Consider the following 20,636-nt stretch of genomic DNA (forward strand, 5'->3'; position numbering starts at 1 on the left):
CTCGAGTGCGAAGACTTGGATGACAAGTGGTGATGGCTCTGCGACCGGTGCCAGCGACCACGACGCCAATGACGGACACGGAGCCGACCGGCGCCACCTTCCGATGTGCAGAGGTACTGCTGATGAAAAACTTCCCGGATCCAGTCTGACGCCTGGGGGTAATTCTAAGGTAAGGAGTCTATAACTAACTGTTTCTTTCTGAAAAGCACAGCAGTGTACTCCCGGTTACCAACCATCAATTATGCACAGCAGCGCAATACCAGTTACCATCCATATTATCTTACCACAACATAATGAAATACCACAGCGTACACAAGTTACAACCCCTCAATGAAGCACAGCAAGGTACTCCTTTGCCACCCCTCAAAAAATTACAGCAGCGTACTCCCAGTTCCCACTCTTCAATGAAGCACAGCAGGGTATTCCTAGTTAGCATTCCTCACCAAAGCATAGCAGCAAACTCAGTTATAACTCCTCCATTAAGCACAGCAGCGCACTCCCAGTTACCACCCATCATATTCCATTACCAGAACATACTGAAGTACAACAGCGTACTCCAAGTTACCAACCCTCAGTCAAGCACAGCAGGGTACTCCCAGTTACCAACCCTCAATAAAGCAAAGCAGCGTACTCTATTACCCCTCATTGAATCACAGCAGCATACTCCCTGTTAGCCCCCTCAATAAACAGCAGCAGTGTACTTTTAGTTACCACACCTCATTAAAGCACAGCGGCGTACGTCCAGTTACTACACCTCATTAAAGAACAGTAGCATACTCCCAGTTAAGTCCCTTCAATAAAACATAGCACCGTACTCCAAGGTAACACCCCTCAATGAAGCACAGCGGCATACTCCCAGTTACCACCCCTCAATGAAGCACAGCGGTGTACTCCCAGTTACCACCCCTCGATGAAGCAAAGCACCGTTCTACCTGTTACCACTACTCAATCAAGCACAGCAGTTAACTCCGTAGCCACCGCTCACAGAAGTGTACTCCAGGTTACCAGCCATCAATTAAGCACAGTAGCGCACTCCCAATTACCACTCATATTCCCTTACCACAACTTAATGAAGTACAACAGCATACACAAGTTAAACCTCTCAATTAACAACAGCAACATACTCACAGTAATTGCCCCTCAATGAAGCACAGCAGCATGTCTGTTACCAGCCCTCATACTTCCAGTTGGCACCCATCAATAAAGCACAGCACTGTACTCCCAGGTAGCATACCTCAATGAAGCACAGCAGCGTACTCCTTAGCCACACCTCAAAAAAGTACCACGTACTTGATTACCACCCCTCAGAAGCTCAGCAACATACTTCGTTATCACCACTCAAAAAAGCACAGCAGTAAAGTCCATTACCACCACTCATAATCCCATTCACCACCCCTGTATGCCCTGCAGTGTAGTCAGTAAGCATTCCTCAGTTAAGTACAGCAGCTCACTCCCAATTACCACCCATCATATTCAGCTACCACAACATACTGAAGTACAAATGCATACCCCCGATTACGACCCTTCAATGAAGCACAGCAAAGTACACCTGTAACCAACCACCCAGTGAAACACAGCAGCATAGTCTTACAAGCCTTCATACTCCGTTAGCACGCCTAAATGAAGCACAGTGGAGTACTCCCAGTTACCAACCCTCAATGAAGCACAGCAACAATCAAGAAAGCATAGAAGCATACTCATAGTTACCAACCCTCAATAAAGCACAGCATAGTAATTTTAGTTACCATCATCATACTCCACTACTACCCATCAATGAAGCACAACAGCATACTTCCAGTTACCACCCCTCAGTTAAGCACACCAGGGTACTCCCAGTTAGTACCCCTCAAATATGCACAGCAGCGTACTCCCAGTAACCATCCCTAAGTGAAACTCAGCAGCATAATGTTACCAACCTTCAGTGAAGCACAGTGCCATACTTAGATATCCCCGTTACAACCACTCAATGAAGCAACGCACTCCGTTATTGCCCCTCAATGAAGCACAGCAGCATAGTCTGTTACCAGCCTTCATACTCCCAGTTAGCACCCATAAATAAAGCACAGCACTGTACTTCACAGTTATCACACCTCAATGAAGCACAGCAGTGTACTCCTTAGCCACCCGTTAAACAATTACAGCCACGTACTCAATTATCACCCCTCAGCTCAGCAGCGTACTTTGTTATCACTGCTCAAAAAAGCACAGCAGCTAAGTCCATTACCACCCCTCACGATCCCATTCACCACCCCTCAAACCACAGCAGCGTAGTCACAGTTAGCATCCCTCAGTTAAGTACAGGAACGCACTCCCAGTTACCACCTCTCAATGAAGCACAGCAGCGTACTCCTAGTTGCCATCCCTAAATGAAGCACAGCAACATACTCCCAGTTACCATCCATCATACTGCATTACCACCCATCAATGAAGCACAACAGCGTACTCCCAGTTACCACCCCTCAGTTAAGCACAGCAGGGTACTCCCAGTTATCAACTCTCAATAAAGCACCGCAGCGTACTCGGTTATTACCCCTCAGTAAAGCACAGCGGCGTACTACCAGTTACCACACCTCATTAAAGCACAGCAGCGTATACCCGGCTGAGGCCCTTCAATGAAGCACTGCAGCATAGTCCCAGTTACCACCACTCAATGAAGCGCAGAAGCTTATTCCCTGTAACAACCCCTCAGTGAAGCACAGCAGCGTACTCCCAGTTACCACTGTGAAACATAAGGTGCCTGATAGACAAACTAGCTCAGAACAGTCAGCATGAGTCTGTTCATTTCAGGTAGACACAAGATGCAAGTCCCAAGTCTGGAAGTGGTACAGTTCAAACTCACCGATATTTATACAGGACACTTCATTTCTATCAGCTTCTGGCTGAGAAATCGTAAATGGACTTTGCTGCCTTCAAGTCATCCACGTGGGCACACTGTAGAAGAGAGCAAAGTGAGAAGTAAATTCCACAGAGCAAGTCACAGGTATGCAAAATCGCCTAATGAAGAGAACAGTGTAAGAAAATACTGAGAAGGTAATTACGAAAGATAGAGGTATGTAAGATCGCCTCACGAAACGACAAGAGTACCAAAGCACTGAAAAGTCAATTATGCAGAGCAAGTAAGAGGTATGCAAGATAGCCTCATGAAGAGACCTGTGCATCAAAGCACAGAGGAAAGAAGTATGTTACACAGAACAAGTCAGAGGTATGCAAGATTGGGTCACGAAGAGACCAGTGCATCAAATACTGAGAAGTCAGTCAGTCAAAGTAGCTTTTTTTTTGGTTGTGAGGATACAAACCATAAAAGCAAATAAGTGTAATAAAAACAAAATCGTAAAGATCACAATAAATACAAATAAAAAAACGGAATAAATAAATCTGCTAATCTTTGTACATTTCTTAACATGCAGAATTGATTATTCCGTACATCACAGATACTAGAGAACTTAAAACTAAGAGCCTAAATCCTGGCTATTCCTCAGCCTCACAGAAACCTTCATTAAGCTAAGTATGCTAAAAAATAATAACCCCAGAAAGCAGCTGTAGGTACATAAGAGCAGGCCGAGCATGTAAACAAATTGCCTTTTTCATAATAGGGACGAGATAAACGTTCCAGGCATTGCATATAATTTCTAAAACATAGTGAAGTGCAGTGTATCCTGCGGATATCTATTGTCACAGCCACAGAATAAAAATGTATACCCCCTGTACTTTCCCTGGAATAGGCTAACAAGATGGACAGTAAATTCAATTGAAACCTAGTTGGCAGAAATCTGTTTTGCTGATTCTTAATGAAAAGAAGGTAAGGTTCTGTAACGGACACTGTTCTCAACATAATATGGCGTAGAACACAGGGTTTTACTAGTTCAGTCCCTTCTCTATCCATGATCCTTTGCCTAAAACAATGTCCCTTAACATCAAGCATATTCGGCCTTACAAAGCCACTCAGGAGCGATAACAAGGTCACCTCTGCCTAAGTCCTGCAAAGAGACCCTGATATACTTAAGCCACGGGCAATTATGAAATGGGGGATCCGGGGACAAATAACCTTACAGAATCTCCCCACTTTATGGAAGACCTGGCTTTAACCAGATCAACCAGAGTGCAAGGGGGAGAAAGGCCACAATCAGATATAAAACCTACGCCCAATTCCTCATGCATCCTCATGCACCGAAAAGGAGGGGGTACTATGAGGAAGACACAAAAGCCTCCTTAAGAACATAATTTTGAATATTTGCAGCTCCATATGGTTAGCACAACACCCGATTTCACTCCCATAGATTACTGCAGAAATACATTTTGCACTGTAAATCTGCATAAGGGCCCTAGTGGGTCTGCTTACTAATCTTTTAGAAAAACTAAAAACTGCAGAAGCTGCTAGTGTGAAATCTTCCTTTGCCTGCTAATTAAAGGAAGCCAACTCAATGCTGAATTGAATAGTAATCCGAAATATGAGAATACTCTAGCCTTGGAAAGAACACTAAATCCTAACATAAAACTAGTTGTGAATCGGGGACAGACTACCATCACAAAGGATTTCTTCTCATTAATCGAGAAGTCCAAATCTTTTATGAACTTAGAAAAAGATGGCATCAGGAATTGTAAGCCTCTAACCTTTTCAGCCACGAGGATTGCAACATCAGCATATAATACTGGTAGACTACGTGAGCCCACTTTCGGACAATCTGATTTCACATCAATCAGGGCCTTCTCTAATCTGTCAATGTATAGGTTAAACAAAAACTGAGCGAAAATACAAGCATTCCACACCCCTCCCTTAATACTAAAACTATGTGAGCACTGCAAGTCTTTTGAGAAATGGACAGATGCCTCTGTGTCCCAATACAGATCTCTGCAGAAACAAATGATCCGGCTACACCCCAGGGAAACAATTTGCAACAATTTTGATCCGTTTATCTGGTCAAACGCAAATGAAAGATTCATAAAACCTAAGTGTATGGAACCAGAACGGGCAACTGTATTTCCCTAAAATCAAGTAGAAGTTCAAACACTTGCCTACAGTTGACCATCCTGCATGAAACCCATATTGAGATTCTGACAACACATTGTTTTCCTCAGCTCACACTGACAGTCTTTCCAGTAAAATGCGACCTACAACCTTCCCTACAGAATTGAGTAGGGAGATTGGCCTACAACAGGATGGGCTATCTCTGTCCCCCTTTTTAAAAATTGGTAAAATGATGGACATAGCCCAAGACTTTGGTGGACCTACCAACACCGCTGCAATAATAAGTGCAGTTAGAAAAAGCGCACAGACATCATCACTTATGAATATATCAGGTGGAAGGCCATTCAAGCTTGGTGCTTTGTTAATGAATAAACCCTTATGGTCTTTTTAACTTTCTCACTGGAGAAGGTCAACCTAGCAGACCCAATCACGGAATCCCTGTCCTGGTGTTCCAAATGTCCTATGTTGTATGCATCCTTTAAGTGAGCCACCCATGCATCTTCAGTTATGTGTGGCTCCACGGAAGCACCACTTCCAGAGAAAATATGAGGCCATTGATAATACTCCAGAATTTTGAGCTGCTATTCATGGTACTTGCCTCAATTAGATATACCCAGGCCTTCTGCTTTATGTCGTTTTTACAGCTTGCTTCTTCCTTCTTATACAAACAGCAACGTTTCTTTACCTTGGCTAGATCCCATGGCTTAACACTTAAAACACTCTTAAGCTCCCTCAGCACTTTCAAACATGCAGAGTCAAACCACCTGGGGAGATTAGTACACTGGTGGGACTTGAGGGCCCCCAGCAAACCAGACACTACTTTAGAGATGTCAAAAAAGACCCTTAAAATATCCTGAGCTTGACTTGTAGTGGACATAGAAATATCGAGGTCCCTTTCGCAGCTGGAGTACAAGGACTTGTAAAAAGCCTCAGGTATAATCTGGGTCCACTTATGTCTTCTCCCATGGCTTGTAACCTTAACAACCCCTTGGACACCTACCCTAGGGCAGTCACTGCAGACCAACAGATAGAGACGCAAACCGGATTATCATCGCTGAAAGGGCTCTTCGGTATCCAAAATTTGGAAATATACATCTGGAGTGGAGACAAAACAAAAAAATCTATATATGATTCACAACCTCTTCCTATAAAAGAGTACGATTAACATCCCTTCTAGTCAGCAATATTCCATCCAATGTAAAGGTTAAATTAGGCTCATTCAACAAGGGGTTTGATCTAATGCCCCTAATGAATGTGTTCCAGATAAAAGAGCGCATCCAACATCCAAAACCACCAATTCCCTCAGGACCACAAACAGGTGAACATTAAAGTTCCCTCCCACAATAATATATGCCATAGACGTTTTTAAGCCCATCAGATTTACCATTACTACCTTATGTGGGTTGGCGGAGGAGACTAATAAAGCCTGCATGGTGGAGACACCAGTTGGAAACACCTAAAACCTCCCTTTTAAAGCAAGTGAGTAAAAATAATCAGCTTGCCTCCCTCACTTTGCTCGTTCAGCTCTGGATTCTAATGCTGGTGAAAAAGAGGTTTTATATACCTGTAAAAAGTAATTACTCTCAATTGCCCAATTCTCTTAGAGAAAACTTATTTCAAGCCCTCCAATAAAGGCCAACCATTTAGGATCCTTAAATTTCCCAGCAATACCGGTCATAGTCCAATGAATGAACTTAAAGAAAGAAAAACAGTGGGAGTGCCAGAATAGAGGAAACTGCGCCATTAAAAGGGTTACCCCTAAATCATTATGAAATTAACCCTGCCACATGTGGTCAGTTAAAATGTATGACCCCGCAATCCCCATCCAAAGCTTCTTCACCCTTTTCTAACCAGCTTACCTGGCGAACCTCGTTGATGTAAAACCCTACACCACTACCAGGGCAGTGTTCATACTAAGCCAATGCACAACTTTATTCCTCAATTGACAATAGCACTCTTGTATTAGCCAAATGTTGTGTGACATTACCCAGAATAACCACACAGGGTGTTGCCTCTGGAAGTAAGTGAAGGAGCACAGGTTTAGGCAAAGGGGATATGCTAGGCCTACTTCTCAAAGTATCTTCACCAACCCATACCACATTATCCAACCTTGTATCTGGAGCCTGAGCTTGGTCCAAACTATCCCTACCAAAACCTAAGGGTATCTGGGATGTGATGTTAGCCCCTACAGAGGCCTCCGAATCAGTCCTCTCAGAAACTACATCCAATAACACATCTGTCCTTTCAACTGCAAGCTGAGTAGAACGCAGCATCGCTGTAGGGAGGGGACAAACAGGAGCAGACATAGATGTGTGCGTTTCCGCATGCAATATAGAATGATTGTATTTAGTAAGCTCTGTGGCAAAGATAGTAGAGTCGCTCAGCTTCGTCATAAGTTATTCTTTCAAGATCGCCAGAATATGGAAAGAATACATCCACAAGTTACATCCAGAAAGAGCCCAAGAGCTGACCACCACTGTCTCATCTGCCTGCTCCTCCCTCGCCACTGCCAACGCTCTTGAACAACACTGTCATCCACACTGTCACCTGCACACACCAACTATGTCACACATCTTCCCCTTAACAAACATTCAAGATTTCAACAGACAAAACAGAGGAAAACCACATACACACACACACACAGGCCACCACGCAATCAAAGCGGTCAGTAAAACGATGACCCGTATTATTCTCGGAGCACTGTCTTTCTAATAAGAGAAGTGGAGTGCACTGTCTAACCACTTGGTAAGTCTTGTGGTGCCCAACTATTTGGTCAGTGCAGAGTCATGCCAATGTACAACCCATGGAACATGCTCTTGCCACAAAGCAGCAAAGCAGCTCTTACCTCTACTTTGCATTCCGTAAATTCCAGTACAACACTTTGTCCAGATTTTGCGTCACTGTTTCTTTAAGATGTAAACCAGGTGAAAGATAATTCTCCTCAAGTCTTTCTGCCAGTCGATCTACTACTGTGTACAACATGCAATACATTTTTTTACTGTCCTACATACTCACAGTGCTTTCACTCCCAGGATGGTACCTTATATGTCTGTAAGCACACAGGTCACTAGTTCCCAGTGCACCAACCGGTTATACATACAGATATCTGAAGTCATATTACACTAAAGGTGAGTGAGCCACCGAAAGCTCAATCAAGCTCGAGCCCGAAGCCTGGTCCTGGCTTGGATCGATGTCCAGTTGAACCATCAAGCCACACCTTCATGTGGCTTATGGCTGCCAAACTTACTCTACCCTCATGCACAAAAAAGGTTACAAAAAACAGATTAACATTTGAGGTTAAAGGGAGATACAAATAAATAACAATTTAAAGGCCGATTTGTACAAAGTGAAACCAGAAAACCTGGATCATAGATTCCCTACTCAACCAAATATTGTGATAAAAAGTAAATAGCCCATACGTTCACCCAATCCCCCTCAAAGCAGTTTCCATGGAACGAAAACGTGACAGGCGCTGTACAGTGCGACAGGGTCTACAGTACCTACAATATAGTTTTCTAAAGGCAACAATCACTGGGAATGAGAAGAGCAAGTGGACATGTAATGCTGGGCCATTAAATAAAATGACTTATAGAACCGGATTACAGAATTTAACTATTTTCACAAAAAATTCTCATTTTATACTGTATTATAATTGAATTAATATATTGCTTACTTTTCCTGGCGATGCATTGAAGCGCTTTACAACGGGAAGCTCGTGAAACCACATGGCTCAATTTGAGGGTGAAAATAAAGGGCTCTTCAGAGAGGAGTGGTTCCAAAAACATTTTGAATATTGTAATACAGCGGTTCTTAACATTTAGATTTTTGAGTAAATTAAGAGTCAAGCAAATATAAATTATGCGACATAGTGCAGCAAATTTTATAAGTACAATGTAGGGTGATCAGATCCTCGAAACAAAAAACAGGCATCCCGTGACTGCTGTGTGGGGGCAGCCATTGTTAAAGTGAAAGCACAGGCAGCACGCTGCAAACACCAACAAGCGGCCGCCATTGCCGAAGCCACCGGTCTCACGAGTGCTGTGTCAGGGCTCGAAAAATCATTTAATTTTTACTAGACCTGCAAGTCTAGTAACCTACAAAATTTACTCGACCTAACTGAAATGCACTGGACCTCTGTCTGTGAAAGCAAGCAAATACGACAAGTTAACAAGATTTAAAGGCATTTTTATTGCTCATTTACTTTGTGAGCAAAAAAGATGCTTTTGAATCTTGCTCTCTTGTCACGTTCTCTCTGCTTTCAGAGACAGAGGTCAAAAGTCAGTTTATTTTCCTACTCGCCAGAAAGGGAGAGTAAGACCTAAAAATAGCTCGCTCTAATTAAATCAAGCTTGCAAAGGCGAGCGGGCGACTGGATTTTTTGAGCTCTGTATGTGGGGCGTCACTCAGTCATTCCTAAAGTGAAAATGTGCATAGCACGCTGCAAATACATACAAGTTGAGGCCCCATTGCCACGGGCACTGTAGAGCCTGCTTCAGCACGACATGAATTAAGTAAATAGGTCTCCCTAACTGCTAATGAAAGCTAGAGTGTAAGGACACAAGTAAGAGGGGCTGTCCTTATGGGAAGTAACAGGAGAGTGGGAGGTACTAAGGAGGGTCTACAAAGCCTATTCACAAAGTAAAAGCCATCATCTACACAGGACAGCAAGAGAAGCCAACTGTAAAGATGAGCGGAAAATGAGAGGAGCTTAAAGTCCATTCAGGAATACAGCAAGTCTCGAAGAGACGGCGCAAGAGCTGCCTAAGCGTGACCTAAAAACACATTAACATTTAGGACTCACAAGGGTTAAGAAAGCGCTATAGCAATGCTGATATATTAAAACACTGTAACTGTCTTGCACATTTATATTTTAAAGGAATCTTGCATAACCTCTCCTTTATAGTAAAGAGTGTGACATGGTACTACTGCAGTGTATTTCTCGTTGGGGAAAGATATGCTAATAGAGCCATTCATCTGTTTACCTGTCCCTACCAAGTCTTTAATTGACAGCTTGCAAATGGGATGATGAGAGCGCATACTGCAGGGGGCAAAAGCAGCAATTACAAAAATAAATCCAACTTTTAAAAGGTATTTGAATGAACTGTGAAATACTACAGTCCAGAACACAGATCACACAAGAATCCTGTGTCATAGGCATTGCAGGTTTGGACAGTGAAAAGTCAGCAGCCTGTTTAACCCCTTCAGTGCCCGCCCCTTTCCCCGCCCTGTGCCGGCCGTTGCATTAGCGGGCGGGGTCTATGACGAGCTGGACTCGTCATGGGCACAGCGCCACCGCGGCCCATGACGAGTCCAGCTCGTCATGGGCACTGAAGGGGTTAAAATATTTTCCATTTTCAGTCCCCATGAAACCAAAAAAGTCCCAATGGGGTCTAAATAGCACCCCTCCCCCACCCACCCATGTCCAGTATCCCCCTCCAAAATATGGGAAGATAAATCCCTCACGTTCCCCCGCAGTTCCAAGTCCCATGGGGCCCACTTTATGGCACTTCTGCCACCTTCATAACACAGTATGTCAGGAGTGTACTAAAAAAAAATCCTCCTTGGTCATTCTCCAGTTTTGGTTCCAATGACATGGCAGGCATTGCATCCATGTCACTGATAGCAAAGAGCTCAATTAGACCCTGTCCGGTCAAAGTGAACTTGAGAGCTGAGGGGGATCATTTAGACCCCACATGGGGGAAGCACTCCCAAAGGAGTCAAGACTGAGCACAGATATGGACCAAATCAGAAGCAGACAGCTGCCTATAAACTGTTGTAATTAATTACCAATTGAATGAACTTCAGGTAGGTTTGTCTGCAGGTGGTCAAGAGATGCAATCATGTCACGTTGAGGCATCAGTGGCTTAAACCTTGAAAACTAGTTAACTTGAACCATGTGGTTTGGCTAACCTTTGCCCATACAAAGTATATGGTTAGCCTTGAATACTGAAAGTAGAGTCTATGCTGTAACCCTTTATGAATATGTACCACTACCACTACATAGGGTCTATGCCAGTCATGGTTCCTGGCAGGACCTCACACCGTTCCCTACTTGTAACACATCAACTCTTGTGGTAGAGACAATACCTTTAGACAGTTCATGTGATGAAGAAAATGGTAGCTATTAAATGCAGTTTTCATTAGTGTTTCAGAGACATATGTAATGCCCGTCAAGAAGTAGGTCTGAGGACATTCTTGAGGCTGGGCATCAAAAGGGAATACATTTCGAGGATACAGTCACACACAAACGTTCTTGAATCTGTGGCACCTCTGGCTTCAAAAATAAACTTTCCTCCTATGTCAAGGACAGGGTCCTTACAAGTGTCAAGAACAACCTGGGCATGCTGCATGACTGTCCTAAAGTCATTGACATTCCTTTCTCCTGAAATAGAACCTAGGCTCATATAAGGAAATAGATTCATGAGTTTTCCAATAGATTCCACATGAGCCACTTGCATAGCTATCATAAAATGGAACACTGACGTGAATATAAACTCTCCCCTGCCTATGGCACACACTAAATAAATAGCAAGTCCCACTCCACATTTCATAAGGAATACTACCACTGTGTAGGAGTGGTAGTATTGGCAGCACACCCATAACTCGTCAGAGTCCATGCCAAAGGGGGCCCATCTCACTATCTCATTTGTACACATATGCCTCACTCGCTTCTACTGAAGCATTAAGATTATTGATCCAAACTTGTCCATTTCAACATATCGTGGATGCAACAGACATAGAATGGCCGGTGCACAGAGTACTGCAGTGCCCCTTGAGTAGGAACAATTAGTGCATTAGCTTAAGAGCATTTGGCATGTTCCTGCTACATAAGAAAAAACTAGTCTTAAAATCCCCATCCAAAATTCTATATACGTAAAACAATTATGTTGGTGCATTACCAAAACATTTCTATAATTTGCAACTGATCAAGGATTTCACAGGTCTCTGCATAGCTCATCTAAGAGCTTTTACTATAACAAACAACAAATGCCACACAGCTCAGTCCAACCATCAAGGCCTACCTGTCCCAGGATTATGCTGTGAAATGGTGGGCACCACTCCATATAAGAGCGGATTTGCATCCTTGGTTTAGCTGTCTCCATCTCACTTGTTTGATCCTGCAGTCTCAATCAAAAGAGCACCCACCAAACACTGTGTAGTATCCTGTCCACAGGATACTACACACTGTCATTTGTCCAAATGTAAATCTACTGAATGCGCCCACTCCAGAGGAAGAAAGAGGATTCTGTACACGGTGCCATCATACATGAATCCCCGCGCAATATTCCTCTGACATTACATCCCTGGGGGCCAAACAACTTCTGTTTATGCGTGCCTTTTACAGCTACTTCATGGACAACATTCGTCACATGTATACTTCCCACCAGACATTGTGAGCACCAACGGGACTGAACGAGTAGTTCTACAGTTACGGCTTTGCCAACTGTCTTATGTTGAGGCTGTTTCAAAGACAACGCCTGAAGTTAGACTTGTATTTGCAAAGTAAAAGCTGTCTTTTTAAACTTAAGCTGCCTGGTACACCTCGCCTGCACCCCTCACCCTTGTACCCTGTGTCCCATCCCCCCACGTAAAAAATATGGAGGGGTAAGTCCCCCAGTCCCTTCGCTCCATGGCCCACTTATGGCAATTCTGCAAGCTTCTTGCACAGCACTGCGATCAAACCATGTTCACCACACCCCGACCAGACGCACAGGAGGGGATTATCACTTATAGCTAGACACAGGGACTAAACCGTCCTGCCAGGTGTATGGGGGGCAGGCCCGGCTCCAGGAATTTTTATTTGGGTGAGCCAAGGGTGCATTTGGGTGGACCACTGCGGGCTTAATTTGTCGCATATATGTCTGGGCAGGCCTGCTTCAGGGCCCTCTTTTATCTCTTCTTAGTCTTACAAGGCCCAGTAAAACGCACTCTTTTCGAAATCTGTTTCTAAATATTATCACTCTCAAAAAGTGTTTTTTCCATGTAATGTTCCTTTGATGGGAAGAGGAGGTTTCTGAGGTGGGAGTATCAGGCAAGTGACACTTCTCGGGCTCCCTCTGTGCGAGCCTTCATGGAGAATCCCTCTTCATTACTACCTCCACCTGACCCCAGACTCTGCAACCCACTCCCTTACAGGCTTGATTATCCACTACTCCTCTCCAGTGCACCTTATCTCACAGCTGACCTTGGGCCCCAGCCCCATATCAGGCACCATCGGGCTCCACTTTCATTTTTCAGGTAAAAACATTAGTGAAATCACCTTCAAACTTAAAACATTGAATATAGCAGTAAATATAATTAGCACACACTTTAAAGTATGTTCCACAGAAGCCCTTATGACCCGACTGCTAATTAAATAAACAAAAACAGAATGGGCATGACAGGGCCGGCTTTAGCGCTGATGCTAAAGTCTTTTTTGGCGCCACACCAATAACCTCTTTCTCCATAAATACCTTTACTACCACCTTCCAACAGTGCCCCTCATCCCTCCATGGCCCCCCCTATTGACCTCCTCCTCAGATTCCCTCACTGCCTGACGCCACAAGTGCCCCTCATGACCTCCTCCTCAGACTCCCTCACTACCACCCTCCACCAGTGCCCCTCATCGCTCCACAGCCCCTCCCACTACCTCCTCCTCAGATTCCCTCACTGCCACCCTCCACCAGTGCCCCTCATCGCTCCGAAGCCCCTCTCTCATATGCATTTCATTTGTTGTATAGCGCTACTCATATCAGTGTAGTGTGTGTCAGTACTTTACACCACGCACACATTATACAGAGACAATGAATCATACAAGTATGTAAATCAGTCTACAGGGAATGTCACATAAGCCAATCAGGATTACAAGGTGTATGAATCACGTCATCCATACTGGTGGGCAGTATATTTTGAGAGGGCTTGGTCTGGGGAAACAACCTTAGGATTTAAAGAATATTCCATGGGGGTCAGATTTACTGATAAAAATGTATATCTGCCCAAATATACTCATTTTAGCAACATTAGAATGATGGAAGACTGAGGAAGTTCTAACTATATCATAAAACAAAAAAGCGAAGTTCTAACCATACCATTCATGTTTGTGTATGCAGCTCTTTGGTGACAATTCATTGGTCACTGTCCTATGTTGGGATTGTACCTTCTGAACTGCAAGTAACACAAGGATCTCTGTGACAAAAGGCAGTAACCCACTCAGCTTCCACATAAAATACAGTTCATCTGCATTTAAAAACTAACAGACAAATGATTGCTCTCCAGCTGGATTATTAATCACCAGCGTTACCTGGGCATCTTTTATTGTTTTACCGTTATCCTGCATGATAATGCTAAAAACTGTTTAAATGAAGCGCACACAAAGTTATGTGTCCTGCTGTGCCTGTGCAGATTTTTAAAAGAAAACCAAATAGTAACACATTCTCTTACCTACTACTCCATTAGTCAAACTTTGTGTCACTGCCTGATGTGATTTGCAGCTGCAGGGGTCAGGAAAGGTGAATAGGAATAAACAAACTTTTCTCCTGCGCTGCATAGAAAAATAAATATCCACGCAGCAGAACAGTAGGCAAAGGTTACCCTTGTCAAAGAAAGGATTTGTCATTTTCGCCATGTGGAGATGAAGAGGTGAAATAAAACAAAGCCTCATTAACATGTAAATGGTCTTTTAAAGACCTGTGAAGTACTCGGGTGCGGCTGCGATCATCTCTAAAACTGTCGGTGTGCGCGCGCCCGGGAAGCTATCTCAGCCCGGGCGCACAGACAGCCCTTTGAGCCATATGCCGTTGTGTACCTGCCTTCAAGCCCTCACTGCGTGGGCCAAGGCTCCTTTTTGGGTGGGCCTGGCCCACCCGCTAGAACCGGGCCTGACGGGGGGGCTTGTCGCACTATGTTCTTCACTCACCCTTTGAATAGGCCACGCTCTCTGACCCGCGCTGGTCTCGCATCCCGCACCATGCTCGCGGCTCCTCGAATTCCAGCGGCGCATGCGCCGTGTACCGGCAAACCAGAGCTAACAGCGGGAGCCACGAAAGACGACTTGGTTCCCGAAGAGCCCGCCCCCAAAGGCAGGAACGAGCCAATCACAGACAGGGGGGGCGACAGTAATCGAAAATCGTCCGCCCTAGCCCTTAAGTCACACCCTCTGCAGGGACAAGTAGACACGGCGAACATCTGGTGCGCAAGGATCACCATGCCTCAAGCAGATTTCTCAAGTGTTCAACATTTTTAAAACTGAGGACTAATTACCATATTAGATGACTTTACTAGTAGTAACCTCACACAACATGTGAGCTCCCAATTCAGTACCAACTAACTTGAGAAGCGACTGAGCTGGCATTTTAAACTTCAAAGACGCCCTGCTAAGTTCCAAGGTCCATGTGTGATGTGCTGCTCCTGTCCAGGTTTTTTTCTTTGAATTCTGGGACTTGTGGTCTTGTGTATTACATTAATAATAGGACTACTTGTCCCAGAATTCTGGAGTGGCTCAGCACACCACATGGACATGGGAAACTTGGCATCTATAGTTGAAATACAGGTTAGATAAAAAAAAACAAGCATTTGCAATGCAATAGGTCTCGCATTTGTGAGAATTTGAGCTACTGGAATAGTAAATGACAAACTTTTTATCTATGCGTTGGGTTTGAAAACATAAATAAAAGTCATTGTCATTTACAATGCCAATAGCTCAAAGTCTCACAAATGCGAGACCTATTGCATTGCAAATGCTTTTTTGAAGGTGGTGAAGGGAGAAAGTGTGTTGCCTGTGTTGAGGGCACTCCCTGTAGTAGGAGAAGACAATCGGAAGACCTGCAGGGCGTGTGAGGAGCCCCGAGGTGAACGCAAGGTGGCGGGAGCCCAACCCGCATTGAAGAATGTGCTGTGGAGATATCCGGCATGAAGTGAGTCCCGGAGGGGAAGAGATGCAAGGCAAGCAAGGCTGGACTGCCAAGATGCTGGCCGCCACCGCAGACTGCCATGAGGCCGAGTGACGCCTGACAAGTAAAGGGAAGGAGGTGAGCCCGTGGAAGGCGAGAGGTGTTGTGGGGCTGTGGCGAGCAGTGAAGAGAGCCTAATGTGGGAGGACGGAGAGTGGAGTAGCTGCCCACTCTCCCACCCCTGCGAGGAAGATTATCTCGGCCCAGAATGGACCCAGCAGTCTCCGGTGCCAGCTCCAGCCCCCCCCCCCGCACAGCGTGAGTGAAAAAAGAGACAGCGTGAAGCCAGTGGCCGGTCAGAACAGCTGTAGAGAAGTGCCCAAAAGGGGAAAGAGGCAGCCGCCTAAGGCATGAGTGGCAGCAGGAGGTAGAATGACCCCATCGGGGTGAGCAGACATGGGGTGGAGTGCCACATGTGCGGCGGTAAAGATAATGTGAGGGAGAGGGCCGCTGGGCAGCGAGGCAGTAACGGCCCGTTTACAATAAAAGGAAAAGACTCACTGTTCACTGTGGAGAAAAGGAGGGGCTTCCTGTGGAGTCCGGTCCCCTGTGTTTCCTGGGAAGCAGCCAGATGGGGAGGTGCTGTTGGCCGATAAGGGAGCCTTTGGCAGGCGGCGTGCGTGCAGGAGAGCAGCCTTGGCGCTAGTGCCCCGCCCGTAGGAAGAGTGCGCACATGGCCGGCTGGCACAGAAGATTAGGCCCCACCACTCGTGCTGAGCGGTCCCAGCGCAGCCGGAGCAACGAGGCTGTAGGAGAGTGGCAGGAGCAGCCGCAAGAATGAAGTGGTAACAGAGCGAGGCCAGCAGCATGGGGCGAGCTGCTGAGGCCTATCTGAACACTGTAGGGACCCTGTCAGCCCAGGAGGTTTTCAATGTAAAGGGCCAAAGCGCACAAGGGGGGCCGGGCGTGTAATGTCTGCAGCCAAGAGGTGCCCAAGCTTAATGTGCACCGAACGACCCAAAAAACAAGAGAAGCCTGGCGGACCGTGGCACGCGCACTTGGCAGGGGCGGGGGAGCGGACCCTTTGAAGTGCTCCCAAAAAGCGGAGCGTGGCGCGCGCGCTTGGCGGGGGCGGGGGAGCGGACCCTTTGAAGTGCTCCCAAAAAGCGGATTGCATGGCGGCACGATGCGCGTGATTGTGAGCGTGCTAGCCATACAATCCTCTTTTTGGGAGCACTTTTAAAACCCGCTTACAATAGTCTCGCTTTGCAATCGCTTACGCGATAGCAAGGCGAGACCTAACAAAAAAACCCACGTAAATATCAACTGTAAGGGTTGCTTGGGGAATCAACCTGCGATGGGTGCACTGTTCTTGATTAATGCCCAGTCCATCATTCTGATAGAGACTTCTAATTGCAGATTCTTCATATTTTGATTACTTCCTCTGATGCCAGACTGGATCTGGAACATTTTCAGCAGTGCTACTGCCAGGGACATAGCTTAGTCAGTAAGATTGTGGGAAGGGCCAACAATCACACTGGCATATTTTGTTAAAATGCATTATATGAGCGGCAGGGCATAAGGCATCTTTAAGAGGCAGGGTGTATTGTTAGCAGTTTAAAACACAATATTTTTACAAACTGAACAACATATTTAAAGATCTTTGAAACAGAGATCAGACAATGAGTGTGTGTGTGTGTTTTGACTGTGCATATGTAAAAATGAAGATAAAATACAACAGACACCTCACTATACGCAACTGAAAGCACTTGTACCCAACTATTTACTACAAAATACATTTTTAGAGGGGTGTAATACCCCAAACAACCTCCTGAAGCTACCCCCCTTGAAGCTACACCAACAGCTCCATGTCAATGTCGTTCCACGCCAGTTGTGGCATGCGGGAGGCCTATGCAGGCGCCACCCGTGCGCACTGACATGAATTCAGTTGTTTTCGCACCAATAGATGTGGATTTGGAGCTTGTTGTGTTGCCGGTCTGATGTGGGGCGTTCTTGGCATCGGAATACCAGCTGGGGAAGACTGCAACACCTTGAAGCAATTTGGCCTTTGAATAACGAGAGCACTCAGATATGCGTGTTGTACTGAATACGCGCGTGTCGGCTCTAACGCCTTGTGCACGCGCACAGTCATTTATTTGCCATGCCCCAACAGCGCGGGTCAAACCAATTAACACACATACTCGGGGGAAGACGCAGCTCTCCTCCGGACGTCAGGGCATAATGACAGCACTCACAATAACAGATCACAAGTGCGCGATATAACATTCCTCCCCAAAAATAAATGGTAGCACCATCATGAATACAAACAATTGTGCAAGAACAACAAAGATATGAGGACATGTCAAAATAGCAGGCACCAATACAAAACCACAATACTGCACATCTGTTCACTAAGCAGAGATGATCTCTCAATCTACAGGAAGGCTCAGGGTTGTTCCTTAAATTATACTGAGTACGTGTATCACAACAGTCTTGACTCCCTTGAGTGGTCACTGGAGTCTCAGACACCTCAGGCCCACCCACTTGAGAGGAAGTGGACAACTGAGCACCACCACTTTGAGGGGTCATTGTATCATCTTCTGACCAGTCCCCTGCATCATGATCACCACACAGTCCCATGGGACCCTCCAACCCCTCTGCACAACAAGCATGATACCTTTTGAAAGCTGACACATTTCGTGTGATCATATCCAATCCCCGTTTTGCAGTGACTTGAGTGCCACGAATACTCACAATGCACCAAGGAACTTTTTCAAAAGGAAGCCTAAATTTGCTGCCGGGGTGACGGTCTTTAATCAGAACCAGATCATTTACCGTTTACTGAAATACTTTCGCTCTGCGCCGTTGGCTAACATGGGCATTGGACTTTTTTCTCCGACAGTCAACCTCCTGATCATTGATCTCGTCTGGAACCAATCGGGGGTGGTGCGGAATAGAGTCACTCACTACTATCCCCATTGACAGGTGCCCTGGGGCACGACCAGTAGAGGTATGTGGAGTTTGGCGATAGTCTCTCAAAAAGGAATAGATGGATTGTTCCACCTAGTCACCATTGGCCACAGCTATGTGGATAACCTTGTTCAGAGTTCTCATAAAGCGTTCCGCTTCTCCATTGGCCTGTGGCCATTTCGGCATTATTTTCTTATGCACAATGCCTAATGATGATAAATACAGTACAAATTCCTGACCTTGAAAAGGGTGACCATTATCAGTTTTGATTTCTCTGACAAGTTCACGAGTAGCCATCACTTTTTCTAACTTTGGGATAACTTCTCCTGCGCTCTGTGACGATAGCACTTCTACCTCAAGGTATTTTGAGTAATCATCAATTACTACCATTGAGTGCTTCCTATACAGAAGACTCCCAAAGTCCATGCTAGCACTCTTCCATGGGCCATCTGGCCGTTTTTCCATGGCAATCGGGGCAGGGGGATTCGGTTCACCGGTAGCTTGACACCACTGACATGACCTCACCAACTCCTCGACCTTGTCATCCATGAGTGGGAACCAGACTTTGGTTCAGAGTCGTCCTTTCATTTTTACCATCCCTTGGTGACCGGCATGTGCTGATCCAATCACTCTGTCCACTAGGGTCGATGGGCTCACCAGTCGGTGGCCTCTCATCAGGCGTCCATTTGGATCTGCACTTAGTTCCTGTCTCACCTGGTAGAGACTCTCAACCACTTTCTTTGCCTCTGGAGTGAACATTACCTCTTGACCTTTCAAGACTTGCCATTTGTTGGTTTTCACCACCTCCAACGCATTTTGCAGACAGTCATCCCGTGCAGTTGCCAGACACAACTCTTCCAATGATATGGACAGCGGACGGGAGCGGTCTGCGATGTAACGTACGTATTCCTCCATTTCTTCCGCTTCCTCTACCTCACTCATAGTGGCTTCTCTGGGATGACGAGACAAATAGTCCGCCAGATTGCTCGTCCCTGGACGGTACTTGATCTTGCAGTCGTATTCCTGCAGCTGCAGCATCCACTTTTCCATGCGAGGTGGAGGCTTAGAGGCAGTCCCGGTGAACAAAGGGAGAAGAGGCTTGTGGTCTGTGGTAACTAGGAAAGGTTTTCAATATACATACAAATGAAAATGGTGCCCCCCCAATGCACAGCGATTGCCTCCTTTTCTATTTGGGAGTACCTCTGTTCGGTGGCCGTCAAGGACCTGCTGGCAAATGCCACTGGCGCACATTCATCTTCTTCCTTGGGCCTTTGTAGAAGGACTGCTCCCAAACCTTTTGGGCCTGCATCAACAGCAATTTGTGACTGCTGCTTCGGATTGAAGTATCTTAGCATGGTGTTACTTGACAGAGCATGCTTTGTGGCCTGGAATGCAGTCTCCTGATCCAGACCCCATATCCATGAGACAGATGTTTTGGTAAGTTCTCGCAAGGTGTGGTTATCGATGAGAGGTCCAGGATGAACCTACCGCAGTAGTTCACCAACCCGAGGAAGCTGCGCACTTCCGTTACATTTGTGGGAGCAGGGGCTTCTTTAATGTCTTTTACTTTTTCGGGATCTGGAGCGACTCCTTCAGCAAAAAAGATGTACCTGAAGAACTGCAATCATTGTTTTAGGAATTCACACTTATCTCTGTGGAGCGTGAGCCCTGAGTATTGTATCCCTTGTAGTGCTGCAGCGTGGAATACAAAATCCCTCCCTCTGTCACAGACCAAAGATCTCACAAACACACTCAATCAATACATTCGCTGGTGGGGCCCATAACACCAACATTCACTCATCATCGGTCTGTCTTTCTTGGGAGATGATTGT

General features: G+C 45.6%; 1 long non-coding RNA gene across 1 annotated transcript in view; it reads right to left on the reverse strand.

Moving 5' to 3' along the window:
- The window catches only part of LOC146856867 (uncharacterized), a 41,475-nt gene extending 26,518 nt beyond the window's left edge, over positions 1–14,957 (reverse strand). The window contains exons 1-2 of the long non-coding RNA XR_014979511.1: positions 14,862–14,957; positions 2,840–2,931 (exon numbers count right to left, since the gene is read on the reverse strand). This is a non-coding gene — a long non-coding RNA (uncharacterized LOC146856867). The remainder of the gene's footprint in view (positions 1–2,839; positions 2,932–14,861) is intronic.
- Positions 14,958–20,636: the final 5,679 nt, after the last annotated feature.

This window comes from Triturus cristatus, chromosome 3_2 (assembly GCF_964204655.1).
Source record: "Triturus cristatus chromosome 3_2, aTriCri1.1, whole genome shotgun sequence".
NCBI classification, from domain to species: domain Eukaryota; kingdom Metazoa; phylum Chordata; class Amphibia; order Caudata; family Salamandridae; genus Triturus; species Triturus cristatus.